Here is a 22,247-nt window from a genome sequence, read left to right on the forward strand (position 1 = left end):
TGGAAAAGGTGAGAGAAAGCAGTGGTAGTAGACAAAGAAGTAAACAAGGACATAATCAGAAAAGGCTTTTATATATCAAGGAATTGGGATTTTTGTCTTGTGGGGTGACTAAAAACCACTGAAAGACATCAAACTTGATAATGACAGGACCAGCTTTGCCTTAGGAAAAACAAGTAAAAACTGTGTGTGATTATGGATGGGTATGGTGTTAACAAAGTAGATAATCAACATTAGAAGATAAGTTAGGACAGTGGTTCTTAACCCTAGCTATATGCCACACACTAGATTTACCTGTGGAGTTAAAAATAATAATAATAGTCCTGAAACCTTAATCCCAAGATTCTGACTAAATCTGTTTGGGGCTGGTCCTAGGCTTTCATATGTCTTAAATGTTTCTCAGGTGATGTTAATATGTAGCATAGACTGCAAAGCACTGAATTAGACTATTGCTCCAAAATGTATTTTCCCTTTATTCAATTTTCTGTTTTGACTTGGGAACTATGCCACTGCTACATCCAAACACTTCATTTGGCTCAGTTTCTTCTTTGTGACCAGTTCTTTCCTTCAGACTTAGTTTTTCCTATTCCCCTCTCTTGAGGACTTTTGGACCTCTTTGTACTTCCCAACCTGGCCTCACTCAGACATCAAATAATCAGTGCCCGCTTGGTTTCCTGTCTTGCTGCTGTGATATAGCCCTGACCACTCCTGCCACCAAAATGCCAACACAGAACCCTAAGTATGCTTGACAGAGGAGCGTGGACAGAAAAGGCCCATATCAGAAAAAAATAAATACCTGAACAGGTGCAGAGGCTTTGAAGATGGTGATTAATTAATAATAATATGATAACGATAAAGAATGAACAGTTATGGAATGCTTACTGTGAGCCACTCTATAGGTACTTTCCATGTATTTATTTAAATCTTCCAGCAACTTTATGAAGTAGGTACTATTATTATCATCCTATTTCATATATAAGAGATTAAAAACATAAAGAAAATAAGTAACTGCCAAGGTCAGCAGCTGATAAGTCACAAAGCCAACCTTCAAGTTCATGCAGTCTGGCTCAAAGGACTGTGTTCCTAAACACTACGTTAGTCTACCTCTTTCAAGAAATACTTGCAAGGAGAAAGGACTCATGGACATGGACAACACTGTAGCAATCGCTGGGGAAAGGGGCGTATAAGGGGACTAAATGGTAATGGAAATCATACAATAAAGATTCAATAAAAAAAGAAATATTTACTTAGGCCTACCTAGACGAGGACTTGGTTATTGTAAATGTACATGTAGAAAGAATTAGGAGTTAAATTCCAGGTTGCTAGCATGGGCATTTGAAAGGACAGGGGTTCCAGCAATCAAAACATAGTAGTAGAAAGGAGAGTCATTTATAGGATATGAGCTTTAACATGTTGAGTTTGAAACTGTGGAGTGTACCCGTAAATTGTTGTGTATGGGGATCTGGAGTTCAGGAAAGTAAGTTTCAGTTGAAAACAAAGATCTTGTAGTGGTCAGAATTGAGGTGGTAGTTAAAACTATAGGAATGCCCTGGCCAGTGTGGCTAGATTGGTTGGAGCATCATCCCATAAACTGAAGGGTCATGGGTTAATTCCTGATCAGGGCATATATCTGGGTTTTGAGTTTGATCCCCAGTCAGGGCACATGCCTGGGTTGTAGGTTTGGTTCCAATTGCAGGGCATATGAGGGGTAACCAATCGATGTTTCTTTCTAAAATCAATAAACATAACCTCATGTGAGGATTGAAAAAAAAACAAGAAAAACAGAAAAGCAGTCACTAGGCTAAAATATAGAACATCACCAGTGACTTTTTCTAGAGTAGCTTTAGTGAAATTGTGAAAGCTATGAGTTATGGGGGTATATTAGAAGTAAAGGAATCTTCATATAAATATATATATGTTTTATATATGCATATATACACATATACTCATATATATGTATATATATATAATCATGAGAAACAAAATTAACTTTAATGTGGAACACAGAGGTAAAGATACGTGGTGGATTAAAAAAAATGTTTTTGCTTGTTTGATTCATTGATTTTAAGATGGGAGAGCCTTCACATATTTACAGATCCAGGGAAAGGAGGTAGAGAAAAGAATGAAGTTGATTTTTTTTATTGTTCAGTTACAGTTGTCCCATTTTCCCCTACCACTTTCCCCCACCCCACTCACCCCCACCTTCCACACTCAATCCTACCCCCCCCCCACCCACTGGCTTTTTCCATGGGTCCTTTATAGTTGTTCCTTGATGACCCTTCTCCTCTTTCCCTTGTTTTCCTCCTCCCCCTTTCCCTTTGATTACTGTCAGTTTGTTCTTTATTTCAGTGTCTCTGGTTATATTTGGCTTGCTTGTTTGTTTTGTTGATAAGGTTCCACTTACAGGTGAGATCATGTGGTATTTGTCTTTCACTGCCTGGCTTATTTCACTTAGCAGAATGAAGTTGTTTTTGAAGGAATAATAAAATGTAAAATAGTCCAAAGGAGATGGTAATGATAAGCCTTACCCAGAAACACCATATGATTATACAGATTTCCAAGTATTCCCATTGTGGGTCTATACATACATACAGTTCACCCATACTTGATGGCCTTCACATTCCTTGTGAGGCAGAAAGCAAGAGGATCAGGATAGCAAGAGTAGGAACAAGATTGATTTGGAATATCTCCTGAGGGATACTGGTCATGACCTGTCCAAGAACCAAAGGAAAAGTTTGCTAAACAAAATTGAAAGTCCCATTCATATGGGAACTCCAAATCTCTAATGATGCATCCTGAATGACTGTACAGTGCTCTTCAGCTCTGCTCAGTCATACAGGTTTAGGGGTGGGGATGAAGATAGTAGAATGCATTTGGAAAAAGTGCCAGATAAGAAAATGGGAGCAATAGAGTTGTAGTTGCAAGTGACTAATCAAGGACTTAACGGTTTTTATGGCGGATAAGAGTAAAATTGAAAGGTAGTTGACAGATGAAAGGAAAATGGGGGAATTTAAGGGATGAGAGACATCAGTGGGATTGAAGTGCAAATACAATGAGAATTAGAAAGTAAAAGAGCTGAAACGATGGTTTTGGCAGAGCAGGGAACATTAGATTTGAAATGTTCATTCTAAGGGATGAGCTAGAGGTAGGTGATAAGATTTAGACAGGATGTGGCCACATAGTGTTAAAAAACAGACTGGGGGACAGGGTGGTGAATGATATACTCTTACCGAATGGACCCACTCTTGTGCTCCAGGGGTCCCCCACCCCCATACTAAGTTTGCCTTGCCTGCTGCCATGGAAAAACATCTCTCAATGCCAGAGATTGGTGAAAAGGAAAGGGATTATTTATTTTAAAAATTATACAGACTTAGAGTAATGACTTAATGTCTTCATTAAAAATACTAAAGTTCTTTAGAATACCCACAAATGCACAGTCCTTCCTTCTCCCCTTTGCCTAGGCCAGGGTACCGTATCTCAGGAAAAGAAGTAGAATTCCATGGTTCAGGCAGCCTCTCTGTTCCAGCATCATCAGTTGTGTCGCTGCCAAGATCTCTAGTTAAACCAAAACCATGCGGCACCTTTTCATGGCCCACCAGCAAGAATCCTTTCTCCCCTTTTCTTCCATGCAAAGTCTCTCCTGCTTCCTAAGCCACATGGCAAAAAGGGAGCACCCTAAAGCTGTACAGTCCCAACTTTCGCCAAAGCCTCGTGGTCCCAAAAAGCCTGCATGGCTGCTGCACCTGGGTTTAAATCCCAGCATCAATCTTCCTCTGCAGACCCATTTCCAACTCCTCCCACAATCAGTTACATCTGCCAGCATACATGTATTCTTCCAGCTTTCCTGGGCTGCCACAGTAAGTTCAGGTAGGTGTGGCCCCATGGCATGGAGCCAATCATCTGCAAGCTTTTACACAGGTGCTGTACCCAGAGGGAGTTGCCTCCCAGTTACATTGAGTTGAAGTCACTCCCATCCCCACCCCACAGCTCAAAGCATGGCCACAGATATTTAACATATCTATGAAATGAGTTAAAGGTTATAGATATGTTAAATGACCGTTCTAGAGGTTATCTGCAAAACCGTTGCTATTCAAAACAACTCTCAGTGGCCCTGCTCCATGCTTCCCATCCCCCAGCTCAGACTTGTAGAGTCAAGGACATCCTATATGTATATATTTTTCTAATATTTGCTGGACACCCTGAGTTCTGAACCTCATTACAAATCCCCATTTGAAGGGCCCCCCTTGGCTGCACCCTATTACAATAGGAGTGGAAGCAATGTTTTCTGAGGTTGAGAAAGTCAAGGAACGTAGAAGCTATTTTGCTGGATCAGCTCTCCAAGACGAAAATACTGGAATAGGATGCAGGGAAGACTGCTAAGTGCCTAAGGAAATGTAGTTATATGTTAGGGCATCTCAAGGGTCTGTGCAGAACGGCAGCCATTTCAGGCTTCAACCGTCTCACCTCTTCTTTCCCACACGAAGTTACGCTCTGCTTCCCTTGCCTCTTTAACTCAGGCCACACCCATTTCATTGTGCGGGCTCCTTCTCCCCAGATCCGGCTTCGGGCTGCAGAGCGAGATTCTGTCTTCCCAGTTCCCGCTTCCCTGTTGCCCCTGGAGACAAGCCTGGAAGCCCTTTTCATTCTCAGAGCTTTACTGCTGATTGTTGTCAGCAACCAAGTGGAAGTAAATGCTGCCAAATGTAGGAAGGTGCCCAGTTCCCAGAATCTTACACCATTTTCTGGGGTGTGGTCTGTGGGGTGTATTTTCCAAATCCTTTCCAGGAGGCACGATGTAAGTTGCATGGAATACTCTTAAATTCATAAGAGTCGGCTCAACAAACTAAATCCCTTGAATTGCCCTTCCCTCTCTCTGAGGGCAAGTCAGTCCCTTCCTGTTTTACGTTATAAAACATGAAACAGAAATTTTCTTCATGTAATAGAGACTTACCTTCCCACAACTGAAATTAAACAGAAATCAACATGTTACCATAGTTGCTTCAGATCTCTCCTTTAAAAGGAGAGAACATTTACAGATATACATCCATCTTTGCCCCATCTCTTACCCTGTAAGTATCCACTGATCTGGAGTCTGTGTAATTTTTATTCATGTTTTATGCTTTTACTATTTATGTGTGTGTCTATAAATAACACATATGCTTTTGCAAATAGGGTTCTTTTTGCTCAACTTTATGTTTTTCAGATTTATTCATCTTGATATATGTGGGTCTAGTCTGTTCATTGTAACTATTGTACAGTATTTCTCTGCATGAATAAATCACAGTATATTAGTCCCCTGATGAAGGATAGTTTGTTTCCATTTATTCACCATTATAAGCAGTGCTGCAGTGAGAATTCTTGCACATTTCCTCTGGGCATTTACCGTTGCTAAATGTAATAGTGTCTAGCATGTTTTCAGGATACACAGTAGAAGTGAGCTAGTGCTTAGTATGCCTACAGGATACACATTAGAAGCGATATTGTTGTATCTTATGTATGGTCAGAATATGTTTAACTTTTTAAAAAACTGCAAATTACTTTCCAAGATGTTTGTACAATTTTATATTTCTCCCAGTAGTGTATGTGAGTTCTTCTTGCTGCAATCCTTCCCAACACTTGGTTCTAATTTGCCTTTCTCTAATCACCACTGATGTTGAACATCTTTCCAGGTGGTTACTGGTCATTTATACATATTCTTTGTGAAGTGTCTTAAATCCTTTGTCAACTTTTTTGTTCAGTTGTTTTCTTCTTATTAAGCTGGTGTAAGTTCTTTGCATATTCTAGATGCAAATTCTTTATAATGTATATGTATTGAGAATAGTTTCTTCTAGTCAGAGGCTTATCTTTGTATTTTCCTAATGGTGAACTTTAAAAAGCAGAAGTTTTGTGTTTTTTTAAAAATTTTTATTTTATTTTAAATCCTCATCCAAAGATATGTTTATTGATTTTTGAAAGAGAGGTAGAGAGAAAGAGAGAGAGACATCAATGTGAAAACATCATTTGGCTGCCCCCCTCATGTGCCTGACAGGGGATCAAACCCACAACCCTTTGGTGTACCGGATGACACTCCAATCCACTGAGGCAACCAGCCATTTCAAAAGCAGAGGTTTTTAATCTTACATTAGCAAATATTTTTTCCTTGAGCATTGGCACACTTTGTGTGTTACGTAAGAAATCTTTGTCTATCTTGAAATCACAAAGATTTTCTCCTACATTTTCTTTTAGAAGTTTCATTGTTTTAGCTTCTATGCTTAGGTCTGTGATCTATGTTGAGCTAATTTTTATAAGGGTCAAAGTTTACTTTTTTCCTATAGATATCCAGTTATTCCAGCATTATTTACTGAAAAGACTTTTCTTTCCCATTGATATACCTTGTCACCTTTATTGAAAACCAATTTACTATATATATGAAGGTCTATTTCTGGACTCTATTCTGCTCCACTGATCCTATAAATCTGTCCTCATATGAATACCTCTGTATTACCATAGCTTTATAGTAAGTTTGGAAATCAGGCAATATAAATCTTTCAACTCTGTTCATCTTTTTCAAAAATATTCTGACTAGCCTAGGTCCACTGCATTTCCATATAGATTTTAGAATCAACATGTCAATTTCTACAAAAAGAAGTCTGCTAAAATTTTTATAGGAATTGCTTGAATTTATAGATTAAATTGGTAAGTGACTGACATCTTAATATTATATTTTCTGATTCATGAACATAATATGTTTGTGACATTTATTTGGGTCTTTTAAATTTTCTCTTAGCAATGTTTTATAGTTTTTAGGGTACTGAACCTGCCCATGTATTGTTAAATTTATTCCTGTATATTTTCATATTCAATTATAAATTATAATAATAATTTATAATAATATAATTATAAATTACATTATTTCTTGTTTTACTTTCAAATTGTTTATTGCTAACAGAAAATACAATGGATATATGTATATTGTCTTAGTATCCTTTAAACTTGCTAAAGTCAGTTATTTTTTCTGTAGCTTTTATTATAGATTCCTTGGAATTTTCTCTATACATTATAATGTCATCTGAAACAAAGAAATTATTACTTAATTTCAATTTGTATGTCTTTAAAATATTTTATTGAGGTTTAATCAACATAAATAAACTACTCTTATTTATTTATTTTTGTCAGAAAACTTTTTATTGTTGCTTCTTTTATATAATTTATTCCATCTTTTGTCATAATCACTGAAGAAAATGCTTTTCTTAGTTAAGTACTTGACAGTTAAGAATACAAAGAATTTATTGTGTGAATGGCTTTTTCCCTGGCCCCAGAGACCCTTGCTGAAATCACCTTTCATAATGGTTTTTTCTTTCTTTCTTTTTTTTTAAGATTTTAATTTACTTTTAGAGAGAATGGGAGAGAAACATCAATGTGTGGTTGCCTCTTGAACACCCCCTACTGGGGACCTGGCCCACAACTCAGGCATGTGCCCTGACTGGGAATGGAACCAGCAACCCTTTGGTTTGCAGGCCCACAGTCAGTCCCCTAAACTACACCAGCCAGGGTATAAACTAATCTTATTTAAAATGTACAACTTGTTAAGTTTTGACATATGTATACAGCCGTGAAGCTATTGCCAAAATTTAAAACATTAAACATAGTCAAATCCCTGGAAGTTTTCTCATGCTCCATTGTACTTTTCCACCCATTCCCATCCCCCATGGACAATTACTTGTCTTTTTTCTGTCAGTATAAATTAGTTTGCATTTTCTGAAGTTTAATATAATGGAAGCATAAAGTACAGACTCTTTTTTTGTCTGGCATCTTTCATTCAACATAATTATTTTGAGATTCATCCATATCATTTGCATATACCAACAGATCATTGTATTTCATTGCTGAGTAGTATTCTATTGTATACTACAAGGATTTTCTCCTATGCTTTCTTTTAGAAATGTTACAATTAAGTATGTTACAGTTTGGACTTATATATTCAGGACTAGTACACATTTTGAATTAATTTTTGTATATGGTGTCAGATTTGGATCAAAGTTCATTTTTTTCACTTATAAATAATCAAATGTTCTAACATTGTTGAAAGAACTATCCTTTCTTCACTAAATTGCAACATTGTAAAAAAATCAGTTGTACATATATGTGTGAAACTATTTCTGTATTCTCGTTCTTTGATCTGTCTCTCCATCTTTGCACCAATACCATGATATTTTGATTACTGTAGTTTTAGACTAAGATTTGAAATCAGGTAACGTTAATCATCCAAGTAGTTCCTTTTGAAAGTTGCTTTGGCTATTCCATGTTCTTTGCATTTCATATGAATTTTATAATAATATTGTTAATTTGTTCTGAAAAAAGTGCACTGAGATTTTGATTTATATGACATTGATTTATATGGGAAGAATTGATATCTTAACAGTATTGAGTCTTGTAATCTATGAATGAGATATATTGCTCCATTTACCATATTTTGTTGTATATAATGTGCACTTTTTTGCCCAAATTTTTTAGGGAAAAATAAAGGTTCACATTATGCAAAGGTAGTACTAATTTCATATCTATATACATTAGTACTAATTCCATATCCAAATATTTTTAATTATTTTATTTATACTTAGGTGTTAAAGGTGTAACTCTAGAAGGCAATAATGATACCTATATGCAAAATAATATTCCAGAATATAATAATCAGTTTTGTTTCTAAATATAAACAAATAAAAATTGAATTAAAAGATTAAAATGAAAATTTTTTTTCTGAAAGTTTGGGCCAAACACATGGGTGTGCATTATTCATAGTAAAACACGGTACTTGAATTTCCTTAACTTCTCTTAGTAATGTTTTGTGGTTTTCAGTATACAGAAGATATTTCATATCTTTTGTCAGCTTTTCCCGTTTCACTTTTTTCATGCAATTTAAAGAGTATGTACTTTAAATTTCAGCTTCCATTTTTGTATTACTGCCATATATAAGTATAACCGATTTTTGTATATTGGTCTTGTATCCTTCAACTTTTCGAACTCACTTTTGAGTTCTCGGATTCCATCGGATTCTTTATATAGATAATAATGTGATGTGCATATAAAGACAATTTTGTTTCTTCCTTTGAAAATGGAATGTTTTTATTCTTTTGCTTTATCATGCTAGCTAGAATTTCTAGTTGAATAAAAGTGATGAGAGTGGTGTCCTCGTGTTGTTCCTGATCTAGGGAGGAAGGCTTCCAATCCTTTGTCATTAGGTATAATGTTAGCTATAAGTTTTTCATAAATGTTTTTCTGACAGTTTAATAAAAATCCTCTTTTTTTCCTTTAGCTTGCTCAGAGTCATATCAGAGATGGATATGGAGCTTTGTCAAGTGCTTTTACTGTGTTTTCTTTTATAGTTTGTTAATATAAATTATACTTATTAATTTTCAAAATTAAACTACCTTTCATTCATAAAATAAACTTTACTTGATCATAATAGGTTTGCTTTTTATATATTATTGGATTTAATTTTCTAAAGTGTTAATAATTTATCTGCCATGTTCTGATATTTGTGTGTAGTTTTCCTTCTTTGTGTCATGTTTGTCTGGTTTTTGTATCTTGTTTGGCAAAAGTGATGCTTGCTTTGCAAATTGAGTTGGGCTATATTACCTCCTCTTCAGTTTTCTTTTTTCCCATTTTTAAAAATCTTATTATTGTTAAGTACTTTTCTGCCTTTTTCCTTCACCTCTCTCCCAAACCCAGCTATCCCCACCTCCCTCCTGTTTCCATCCCCCACCTTGGTTTTGTCCATGTATCTTTTATAGTTGTTCCTGAAAACCCTTCACCCTCCCCCCCATTATCCCCTCCTACCTCCCCTCTGGTTACTATCCGTTAAGTCCTTAATTTCAATGCCCTTGGTTATATTTTGCTTGCTTGTTTGTTTTGTTGATTAGGTTCCACTTAAAGGTGAGATTATATAGTATGTGTCCCTCACCACCTGGATTATTTCACTTAGCATAATGCTCTCCAATTCCATCCATGCAGTCACAAAGGGTTTAAGTTCCTTCTTTCTTTCTGCTGCATAGTATCCTATTGTGTAAATGTACCATAGTTTTTTGACCCATTCATTTGCCGATGGGCACTGAGGTTGCTTCCAGACTTGGCTATTGTAAATTGTGCTGCTATGAACATTGGGATGCATAGGTTCTTTTGGATTGGTGTTTCAGGGTTCTTAGGATATAATTCTAGCAGTGTAATTGCTGGGTCAAAAGGCAGTTCCATTTTTAGTTTTTTTGAGGGAATTCCATACTGTTTTCCACAGTGGCTGCACCAGTCTCCATTCCCAACAACAGTGCACTAGGGTTCCCTTTTATCCACAACCTCTCCAACACTTGTTGTTTGTTGATTTGTTTATGATGGCCATTCTGATTGGTGTGAAGTGGTATCTCATTGTGGTTTTAATTTGCATCTCTCTGATAGCTGGCGATACTAAACATCTTTTCATATGTCTCTGGGCCCTCTGTATGTCCTCCTTAGAGAAATGTCTGTTCAGATCTCTTGCCCATTTTTAATTGTTTTTTTTTCTTCCTAGAGTGGACTCTGTGAGTTCTTTATATATTTTGGAGATCACACGCTTGTGTGAGGTATCATTGGCAAATATGTTTTCCCATGCAGTTGGTTCTCTTTTCATTTTAACTCATTTTTCTTTAGCCATGCAGAAGCTTTTTATTTTGATGAGCTCCCATTTGCTTATTTTTTCCTTTATGTCCCTTGCTCTAGGGAACATATCAGTGAAAATATTGCTGCATGGAATATCTGAGATTTTCCTGCCTATGTTCTCCTGAAGGGCTTTTATGATGTCACAACTTATATTTAAATCTTTTATCCACCTTGAATTTACTTTTGTGTATGGTGTAAGTTGGTGCTCAACTTTCATTTTTTTTTTGCATGTAGCTGTCCAGCTCTCTCCACCACTTGTTGAAGAGGCTATTTTTATTCTATTTTATGGTGTTACCCCCTCTGTCAAATATTAATTGACCATAGAGACTTGGGTTTATTTCTGGGATATCTATTCTGTTCCATTGGTCTATGTGTCTGTTCTTATGCCAGTACCAGGCTGTTTTGATTACAGTGGCTCCTAGAAATAAAGTTTTATGTTAAGTATTGTGATCCACCCTATTTGCTCTTCTTTCTCAAAATTGCTGTAGCTATTTGGAATCATTTATAGTTCCATATAAATTTTTTTTTAAAAGATTTTATTTATTTATTTTTAGGGAGGGAAGGAAGGGGGAGAGAGAGAGAGAGAGAGAGAGAGAGAGAGAGAGAGAGAGAGAGAAACATCAATGTGCGGTTGCTGGGAGTTATGGCCTGCAACCCAGGAATGTACCCTGGCTGGGAATCAAACCTGGGACACTTTGGTTCCCAGCCCGTGCTCAATCCACTGAGCTACGCCAGCCAGGATAAATTTTTGAAGTGTTTGTTCTGTATCTGTGAAATGTGCCATTGGCACTTTAATAGCAATTACATTGAATCTATAAATTACTTTGGGTAGAATGGACATTTTGATGATATTAATTCTTCTGATCCATGTACATGGTACACGCTTCCATTTATTTGTGCCTTCCTTAATTTCTTTCTTCAGTGTAGTGTAGTTTTCAGAGTACAGGTCTTTTACCTCCTTGGTTAGGTTTATTCCTAGGTATTTTATTTTTCTTGTTGCTATATCAAGGGGGATTTTTCCCTGATTTGTTTCTGATATTTTATTGTTGGTATACAAAACTGCCTTTGATTTTTGAATATTGACTTTGTATCCCACTGTTTTGCCAAATTCATTTATTAAGTCCAGTAGTTTTTTGGTGGAGTCTATAAGATTTTCTAGGTACACTACCATGTCATCTGCAAAAAAATGATACTTTTGTTTCCTCTTTTTCAATTTGGATGTCTTTCATTTCTTTTTCTTGTATGATTGCTGTGGCTAGGACTTCCAATACTATGTGAATAGAAGTGGTGAAAGTGGACAACTTTGTCTTGTCCCTGATCTTAGTAGGAAAGTTTTTAGTTTTTGCCCATTAAGTATGATGTTGGCTGCAGGTCTTTCATATATGGCCTTTATGATGTTGAGGAATGCTCCCTCTATTCCCACTTTGCTAAGTGTTTTTATCATAAATGGGTGTTCTACCTTATCAAGTGTTTCTTTCACATCTATTGCTATGATCATGTGATTTTTGTCTTTCATTTTGTTTATGTGATATATTACATTTATTGATGTGCAAATATTGTACCATCCTTGCATCACTAGGATGAATCCCACTGATTCATGGTATATGATCTTTTTAATGTATTACTCAATGTGGTTTGCCAATATTTTGTAGAGGATTTTAGCATCTATGTTCATCAGCAATATTGGCCTGAAGTTTTCTTTCTTCGTTGTGTCTTCATCTGATTTTGGGATTAAGATGATGCTGGCTTCATAAAAAGAGTTTGGGAGTCTTCCATCTTTTTGGATTTTTGTAATAGTCTGTGAAGGACAGGGGTTAGCTCTTCATTAAAAGCTTTGTAGAATTCTCCTGTGAAACCATCCAGTCTAGAACTTTTGTGTGTTGGGAGTTTTTTTTATTACTGCTTCAATTTTGTCAGCCATTATTGGTCTGTTGAGGCTTTCTGCTTCTTCCTCATTGAATTGTGGAAGATTATATTTTTCTAGAAATGTGTCTATTTCACTTAGGTTTTCATATTTCTTGGCATATAGGTCTTTATAGTAATTTCTTACAATTCTTTGTATTTCTGTGGTATCATTTGTAAACTCTTCTGTTTCATTTCTGATTGTGTTTATTTGGGTCTTCTCTCTTTTTTTCTTGATGAGTGTGCTTAAAGGCTTGTCCATTTTGTTTATCTTTTCAAAGAACCAGCTCCTGGGTTTATTGATTCTTAGAATTGTGCTTTTAGTCTCTATGTCATTTAATTCTGCTCTGATCTTGGTTATTTCCTTCCTTCTACTTGCTCTAGGCTGTCTTTGTTGTTGTTCCTCAAGTTCTTATAGGTGTAGGGTTAGGTTGTTTATTTAAAATGATTCTCTTTTTAAGGTAGGCCTGTATTGCTATGAACTTATCTCTCAGGACTGCCTTCACTATGTTGCATAAGTTTTGGATTGTTGTAAGTTTATTTTCATTTGTTTCCAGAAACTTTTGGGGGGGTGATAAAGCAAAGAAGTTTTTATTAAAAAACTACTCAATTTTAGAATAACAGCTTTCCACCTGCATTAGTCTCTCTCTCTCTCTCTCTCTATTTTTTTCATCCTCACGCACCTCCCTCTGGTTACTGTCACTTTGTTCCAAAGGAATTGTTAAATATATTTATTGATTATGCTATTACAGTGTTCCCATTTCCCCCCTTTCATTCCCCTGTGACCTGCATACCCCCTCCCACCCACATTCCCCCCTTTAGTTCATGTCCAGGGGTCTCACATATAAGTTCCTTGGCTTCTACATTTTATATACTATTCTTAACTTCCCCCTGTCTATTTTCTACCTACCATTTATGCTACTTATTGTCTGTATCTTTTCTCCCCTCTCTCCTTCTCCCACTCTCCTGCTGCTAACCCTCCATGTGATCTCCATTTCTGTGGTTCTGTTCCTATTCTAGTTGTTTGCTTAGTTTGTTTTTGTTTTTGTTTCTTAGGTTCAGTTGCTGATAGTTGTGAGTTTGTTTTCATTTTACTGTTCATATTTTTTATCTTCCTTTTCTTAGATAAGTCTCTTTAACATTTCGTATAATAATGGCTTGGTGATGGTTAACTCCTTTAACTGGACCTTATCTGGGAAGCACTTTATCTGCCCTTCCATTCTAAGTGATAGCTTTGCTGGATAGAGTAATCTTGGATGTAAGTCCTTGCTTTTCATGACTGAATACTTCTTTCCATCCCCTTCTTGTCTGCAAAGTTTCTTTTGAGAAATCAGCTGACAGTCTTATGGGAACTCCTTTGTAGGTAACTATCTTCTTTACTCTTGCTGCTTTTAAGATTCTCTCCTTATCTTTCATCTTGGATAATGTAATTATGATGTGCCTTTGTGTGTTCCTCCTAGGTTCTAACTTCTTTGGGACTCTCTGAGCTTCCTGGACTTCCTGGAAGTCTTATTTTCTATGCCAGATTGGGGAATTTCTCCTTCATTATTTATTCAAATAAGCTTTCAATTTCTTGCTCTTCATTTTCCCCTTCTGGCACCCTTATGATTCAGATGTTGGAACATTTAAAGATGTCCTGGAGATTCCTAAGCCTCTCCTCATTTTTTTTGAATTCTTGTTTCTTCATTCTGTTCTGGTTGAATGTTTCTTTCTTCTTTGTGTTCCACACAATTTATTTGAGTCCCGATTTTCTTCCCACCACTGTTGATTCCCTCTACATTTTCCTTTATTTCAGTTAGCATAGCCTTCATTTTTTCCCTCTAATTTGCAACCATATTCAACCAATTCTGTGAGCATCCTGATTACCAGGATTTTGAACTGTGCATCTGATAGGTTGGCTATCTCTTCATCGCTTTGTTGTATTTTTTCTGGAACTTTGATCTGTTCATTCATTCAGGCCATTATTTTTTTTGTTGTTTCAGCGTACCTGTTACATATAAGGGGCAGAGCCTTAGGTGTTCACCAGGGCATGGCAACCCACAAGGCAGTGTTGTTGCATTGTGATGCTGTATGTGGGGGAGGGGTCTGAAAGGGAACAGTGGTGCTTGCCCTCCTCTCTGCCAGTTTTCAGTCACTTCCCCTGCTATCTACAATCAAATTGGGCCCTTTTGGTGCTGATTCCCAGGTGGGTGGGTTTGTGTACATTCTGGGACCCTGTGAGTCTCTCCAATGAACTCACTCATGAGGCTGAGAGTTTCTCCTGCTGCCACCTCAATCCCCACAGGTGTTTTCAATCAGAGGTTTGAGGCTTTATTTCCCTACACTGAAACTCTGGGTTGTGTGGTCCGTCTCACTCCCCAGTTGTTCCTTCTAGTTTATCTGCTTGCAGATGTGGGACTGCCCAGTCTGCAATCCACTGCCTCACTGGGTCCACCAGCCACTGCCTTGTCCACCAGCTGCAGCCTTGATTGTCCCAGTCCTCCAGCCACCACCTTGTCTTGAGTCCTCTCTGCCTGGCTGCCTGTCTCTGCCCCTCCTACTAGTCTGGATGAATATTTCTTCTGTAACTCCTTGGTTATCAGACTTTCATACAGTTCAGTTTTCTGTCAGTTCTGGTTGTTTTTTATTTTTAAATTTGCTGTTGTCCTTCTTTTGGTTGTGTGAGGAGGCACAGTGTGTCTTTTTTCTAGAAACTTTTTGATTTCTTCCTTGACTCCTTTTTTGACCCATTTATTGTTTAATAGTATGCTATTCAATCTCCATGAGTTTGAGTGTTTGGGGTTTTTTTCCTTGAAGTTGGTTTCTAATTTCAGTCCCTTGTGGTTAGAGAAAATGCTTGATATGATTTCAATTTTCTTGAATTTGTTGAAGCTTGTTTTGTGTCCTATCATGTGGTCTATCTTTGAAAATGTTCCATGTGCATGTTAAAAAAAATGTATTTTGCTTCTTTGTGATGAAAGCCTCTATATATATCAGTTAAGTCCATTTTATCTAGGACATTGTTCAATGTCACAATATCTTTGTTGATATTTTGTTTGGAAGATCTATCCATTTTTGACAGTGGGGTGTTAAAATCCCCTGCTATAATAATGTTGCTATCTATATCTTTCTTGAAGTTTTCCAAGATTTTCCTTATATATTTGGGTGCTCCTATGTTGGGTGCATATATGTTTATAATGTTTATGTCTTCCTGATGGATTCTTCCCCTGAGTATTATGAAGTGTCCTGGGTCTCTTTTTATGACCCCTTTTTTGAAGTCTATTTTGTCTGATATGAGTATTGCTATCCAGCTTTTCTTTCCTGTCCATTTGCTTGGAATTTTTTTTCTAACCCTTCACTTTCAGTCTGCGTATTTCTTTTGTTCTGAGGTGGGTCTCTTGTAAGCAGCATATGTGCAGGTAATGTTTTCTTATCCATCCAGGTACTCTATGTCTTTTGGTTGGAGCATTTAGTTCATTAACATTTAAGGTTATTATCGATAGGTACTTGTTCATTTTCCCCCTTTGTACCTGTGTTCCTCTCTCTTTCACTCCTTTCCTTTCTCTTCTTATAATAGTCCCTTTAGTAAATCTTGTAGGGCTGGTTTGGTGCAGACATATTCTTTCAGCCTTCTTTTGTCTGGGAAAATCCTTATTTTGCCTTTCATTTTAATTGAGAGCCTTGCTGGGTAGAGTAATCTTGGTTGCAGGCCTTTGCTTTTCATTACTTGGTATATCTCTTGCCATTCCCTCCTGTATTAGAGTGTTTCTGTTGAGAAATAAGCTGCAATCCTTATTGGAGCCCCTTTGTATGTTACTTCTTGTTTCTCCCTTGCTGCTTTTAAGATTCTCCCTTTGTCTTTAATACTTGGCATTTTAATTATGATATGTCTTGGAGTTGGCCTCTTTGAGTTTATCTTGATTAGGACTCTCTGTGCTTCCTGAACTTACATATTTTTTTACCCTCTCCAGGTTCAGAAAGTTTTCTGTCATTATGTTTTCAACAGGGTTTCTATCCCTTGTTCCTTTTCTTCTTCTTCTGGTATTCCTATAATTCAAATGTTGTAGAACTTCATGTTGTCTTGGAGTTCCCTTAAGCTATATATTTTTCATATTTTTTTTCATCTTTTTTCATGCAGCTGTTCTACCTGGGTGTTTCTTTCTACCTTGTCTTCCAGCTCACTAATTTGGTCCTCTGCTTCGTCCACCCTGTTTGTAATTTCTTCTAGTGTGTTTTTTTTTATTTTTGAGATATATTGTTCATTTTTTCCTGGTTTTTGTTTAGAGTTTTTATTTCCTTTTTCATACTGTTATAATTCTCACTCAGTTCCTTGTAGTTGTCTGTAAGTTCCTCTAGCATCTTTATAACCATTATTGTGAATTCTGATAGTTTGCTTACCTCCATTTCATTTAGCTCTTTTAGTGGGGAGTCTTCCATTCCTTTTTATTGCATATTCTTTTTTTGTTTCCCCATTTAGGTGACTCTTTTTGTTTTTGTTTTTTTTCTGCACTTCCTGATGTTTCATTTTGCTAGCTGTCTTTGTAGGGCAAACTTCTATGGTAAGAACTCTATAGGATTCAGTGGTGTGATCTCTTTTATCTCCTTGTGTTGATGCTCTAGGTTTGCCTTTTCTTCTGTTTGCATGGGATCTCTTGTTTGCACTTGGGTTTTTACCTTTTTGTGGTTCCTTTAGTGGGTATACTGATGTTCACAGCTCCCACTTATTCTTGTATATGATCAGTTGCAGGGGGTAAGCAAAATGGATTATGATAGTGGGAGAGTATTCTATGAGGTTTAAAGTACCAGCAAGTAGAGAAGAGATACAAGATTCTTTGGATATGTATAGCGTTAACTGTGATATTTCACCCAATTAGCCACTTTTTATAAAAGGTGAAAGAGATTAGATTCTTGTTAGAGGGGAGGAAGATTGTAGGCTGAATCCAGAAAACAAAGCACTTGTGCAAGGTTAGATGATGAGATATGTGAGAGTAAGGATAGAAAGTAACCATAGTGACAGTGACCAGAGGGGAGAAGGGAGGGAATTTCAGGGGAAAAGGGGAAGGGTTTACAGGAACAAATATAAAGGATACATGGACAAAAACTAGGGAGAGTTAGAAATGAGAGGGAGGTGGGGAGGGATGGGTGGGTGGGCTGGGATAGGAGTAAAAGACAGAAAACTGTACTTGAATGTTGGGAGCCACCCTGCCTAGTTTCAGAAGCTGTAAAACCACCATGGCTAAGGCTAAGTGAGCCACCTTTGGGCCAGAAGCCACTAAGAAGACAAAAGTTATCTCCCTGGCAGGGGTGCCGCTTCTGCTCCTTTTACTTCACCCTGCCTGTCCCCTAATGCTTGATCGGTTAGCCAATGATGGGTAAGATTCCCCAAGGGGGGAATGACCTAAGACAGGCACAATCACATGGAGGCCTTCAGGGAAGGGCTTGGGGGTCTATAGCAAAAGTGGGTGATGGACCCTCAGCCCTCGGCTTTGACAAGCCTGAGTCCTACTTCTGTCTGCGAGAAATCTCCTAATCTCTTGGCTGCCTTACTTCCCCTGCCTGACTTAAGCCTGAAATAATGAATGGTGCAGCACTGTGCTGGAAAGGGCGGGTTCCCCAGGTGATCAGGCCTGAGAAAGAATATGTAAAATCCTGTGAAACCTGCTTTGTTTAGGATGCTCTCAATTAAATGATAAGGGTTCAAACAAGAAGTGAGTTTATTCCTTAAAGTTTTATACCTCTCTAGCTCTCTGACCCTAACTCAGAATAGGCCCTCAGAGTTCTTTGTTATCTATTGTTTGATCCTTACTGACTGACAATGATTAATGAGCTTTACCTGAATTCTTGTGCAAAACGAACCTAATAAAGCTCTAGGCCCTTCTCCTTTGAGAGACGTCCACCTTTCCTCCCCAAGCAGACCATGTCTTGGTAGACTTATTCTCATTCATGGCAGCCAGAGGGCCCCTGCAGGCAGACCCCCCCGCCCCCCCGCCACAACCCAACCCCCGCACTTGAACAACAATGAAAAAAAAAGTAGGCATAGTGTGAGAGAGAATAGAGTTAACCACAATAATAATAAAGCTCAGGAATAAAGTGAAGTGGGCTAAGATCAAGGAGGGTTGCCCTGTAGCATTTACAATTGTATGGAGCAACAATTATTTACAATAGTGCTGGAACAACAATAATATGACAAGAAATATATGATATACGATTTAGATAACGAAAGTAGAAAGTACATGATTAAGAGTCATGTGTTATTAAAACACGAGTGAAGTGAAAGAAGGAAAATTGCTCTGGCTGGTGTAGCTCAGTGGATTGAGCGCAGGCTGCAAACCAAAGTGTCGCAGGTTCGATTCCCAGTCAGGGTACATGCCTGGGTTGCAGGCCATGACCCCAAGCAACCACACATTGATGTTTCTCTCTCTCTCTCTCTTTCTCCCTCCCTTCCCTCTCTAAAAATAAATAAATAAAATATTTAAAAAAATAAAAATAAAATACAATAAAGAGAGAATGAGGAAAACCAGTCAAACAATGCAATTAAAGAAATAAAATGAAGAAAATTAAACAGGGAGAAGAGAAATAAAAAAATACTAATAAAATAAAAGAAGTAATAATGAAAAAATAATAATATAAACAATAAAATTCCCGTTCTATGGGATAGCAAAGTGAAATTCATCTCAGTTTCTCAGTTTTGGGGTTAGCCTTGTGCTCCCCTTTGGATCTGTCTCTGGACCTTTCACAATTCTGAGTCTTATTGTCTCACTTCAGGGAAGAAAAATAGAGAGAGGAAAGAAAAAGAATAAGCCTCAAGCTGACTTTAAACCTGTTGAACTGAGTTCTGCTGGTCTTCCTGGATGCCACAGGAAGAGGCAGGCCAGGCTTTGCTTTTCTCCTTTCCTACAGTTTTTCAAGGATGGGGGCCAGGCCTAGGCCACAATATTCACAATTGCTCGGGCCTCCAGCCCAGGTCCTCCATGAGCTGCTAGGCCTCCGCTGTCCATCTGTGCCAGACCTGAGCCTTTAATTCCCTAGTTGCACAAAAGTCCCTGTGGTGCACCTCCTCCTTGCTCTTTTTGAGCCCACGGTGGCCCGAGTCCACTGTAGGCAAGCAGCGCCCCTCAGCCTCTGGGCAAGCAGAGTCAGTCAAATTAGCCTCCAGGCAAGTGGCACAACTCAGCTTCTGGGCTAGTGGCTCCCAGTTCAGGTGTAGGCCAGAGGGGCGAAACAGCTGCCCAGCAAGCCCCCTGAGTCAAGTGTAGGCACAGGGCTTGAATCCACAGTTGAGCTAGTGGCCTGCCCCAGCCAAGTGTGGGCATGCATGTAGCTCAAATCACCCTTGGGGCGAGCCAGCCTGCTGTGTGAGAGTTCCTTACAAAGGAGCTTCGAGCCTTTTATTTATTTATTTATTTTTTTGAGTAAAAGCCTGTTTAAGTCTACCATTCTTAACAAGCACCCAGCTTTTCACACAGCCCAACTTCTAACAAGTTTGGATTCTATCTGAGTCAGGATCCAACATGGTCCAACTCTTCTCTGTTCTCTAGGTATGGCCCTGCTCCCCAATTTCTCTGGCAATGACCTAGCCGGTGTCCACAGTCCCAGCGGGTATATACTGCCTCTGTGTGTCTCCCACTTCATCTCTATTCTCCCCAGTGACTTTAAGCATCCAGGTCTCTCCTGGTGCTGGGCTGCCCTCCTTGCTCTGGTAGGGGAGGGAGCTGGTGATCTAACTCTCCTCCCAGTATCCTGTGGCAGGCACCTGGCTGGGGGCCACAGCAGCCCAGGTTCTGCGCAGTTCCCAAGGACCTTACCATCCCAGCACAATCTTCTCACTGTCTATTTTTTGATGTCCTCTACAGTTTTTGGCCTCCAAACTTCATATAAGCTGGGATTCCGTTGGTTGTTCACTCTGTTACTCAGAAGATCAGCTATGTGTTTCAGCTGGGCACAGGGAGAACTGGGCTCCACTCCCACCTATCTCACTGCTATCTTCCCTCAAACCCAGTTTTCTTAAGTATTTTGTGTCAAATTGGTATTCTTAAGTGTTTAGTATGATAAAGCCAGTGAAGCCACATAGTTTTGATATTTTCTTTGTGGGAACATTTTTAACTACAAATTCAGCAACTTTTTTTTAATTTAATCTTTATTGCATTTTTTCCATTAGCATTTAGTTCCCTTATACTGCCCTCCACCCTGCAATCACCACAATGTTGTCCATGTCCATGAGTCCCTTTACCTTTTTGCTCAATCCCTCCACCACACTCTCCCCCACACCCACAAGCTGTCATCCTGCTCTCCATCCTGCTCCCCATTTTCCTCGTTACTTCAGTTTGTTCATTAGATTCCACATATGATTGAAATCATATGGTATTTGTCTTTCTCTGACTATATTATTTCACTTAGCATTATTTTTTCCAGGTCCATCCATACTGTTGCAAAGGTTAAAACTTTCTTCTTTTCTTATGGCCTAGTAGCATTCCATTGTGTAAATGTTCCATAGTTGTTTTATCCACTTATCTATTGATGGACACTTCGGTTGCTTCCATATCTTGGCAATTGTAAATAATACTATAATGAACATAGGGGTGCTAATGTTCTTTCAAATTAGTGTTTTGGGTTCCTTAGGATATATTCCCAGGAGTGGGATCCCTGGGTCAAAAGGCAGGTCCATTTTTAATTTTTTGAGGTATCTCCATACTGTTTTCCACAGTGGCTATACCAATCTGCATTCCCACCTACAGTGCAGAAGGGTTCCCCTTTCTCCACATCCTCACCAGCACTTGTTTATTGATTTATTGATGATAGCCATTTTACCAGGTGTGAGGTGATATCTCGCTGTGGTTTTAATTTGCATTTCTCTGATGATTAGAGATGTTGAGCATCTTTCCATATGTCTATTGGCCATACGTGTGTCCTGTTCAGAGAAGAGTCTATTCGGGTCCTTTGCTCATTTTTTAGTTGGGTTGTTTATTTATTTATTTACTTTTGGTGCTGAGTTTTATAAGTTCTTTATAAATTTTGTATAATAACCCCTTATTAGATATGTTGGTGAATGTATTCTATCATTCTGTGGGCTGTATTTTTATTTGGTTGATGAATTCTTATGCTGTGCAAAAAACATTTTAGTTTGATGTAGTCTCATTTGTTTGTTTTTTCTTTTTCCCTTGCCTGGGAAGATATATCTGATAAAATATTGCTATGATCAATGTCCAAGATTTTGCTGCCTGTGTTTTCTTCTATGAGTTTTATGGTTTGGGGTCTAACATTTAAGTCTCTGATCCATTTTGAACTTATTTTTGTGTGTGATATAAGAAGGTGTTCTAATTTCATTGTTCTGCATGCATCTGTCCAATTTTCCCAACATTATCTATTAAATAGATTATCACATTGTATGTGCTTCCTTCCTCTGTCAAACATTAATTGCATATAAAGTTGTGGGTTTATTTCTGGGCTCTCTATTCTGTTCTTGATTGATATACCTGTTTTTAAGATAGTACCATGCTGTTTTTATTACTGTGGTCTTTTGTATAGTTGATATTAGGTAGCATGATTCCTCCAAGGTTGTTCTCCTTTCTCAGGATTTCTGTTGCTATATAGGGCCTTTTGTGGTGCCACATAAATTTTTGAAATATTTATTCTAGTTCAGTGAAATACATTATTGATATCTTGATGGGAATTGGGTTGAATCTATAGATTGCTTTGGGTCATAT

Source organism: Phyllostomus hastatus, unplaced genomic scaffold (assembly GCF_019186645.2).
Source record: "Phyllostomus hastatus isolate PE091 unplaced genomic scaffold, TTU_PhHast_1.1 phas_contig_113, whole genome shotgun sequence".
Classification (NCBI taxonomy): Eukaryota; Metazoa; Chordata; class Mammalia; order Chiroptera; family Phyllostomidae; genus Phyllostomus; species Phyllostomus hastatus.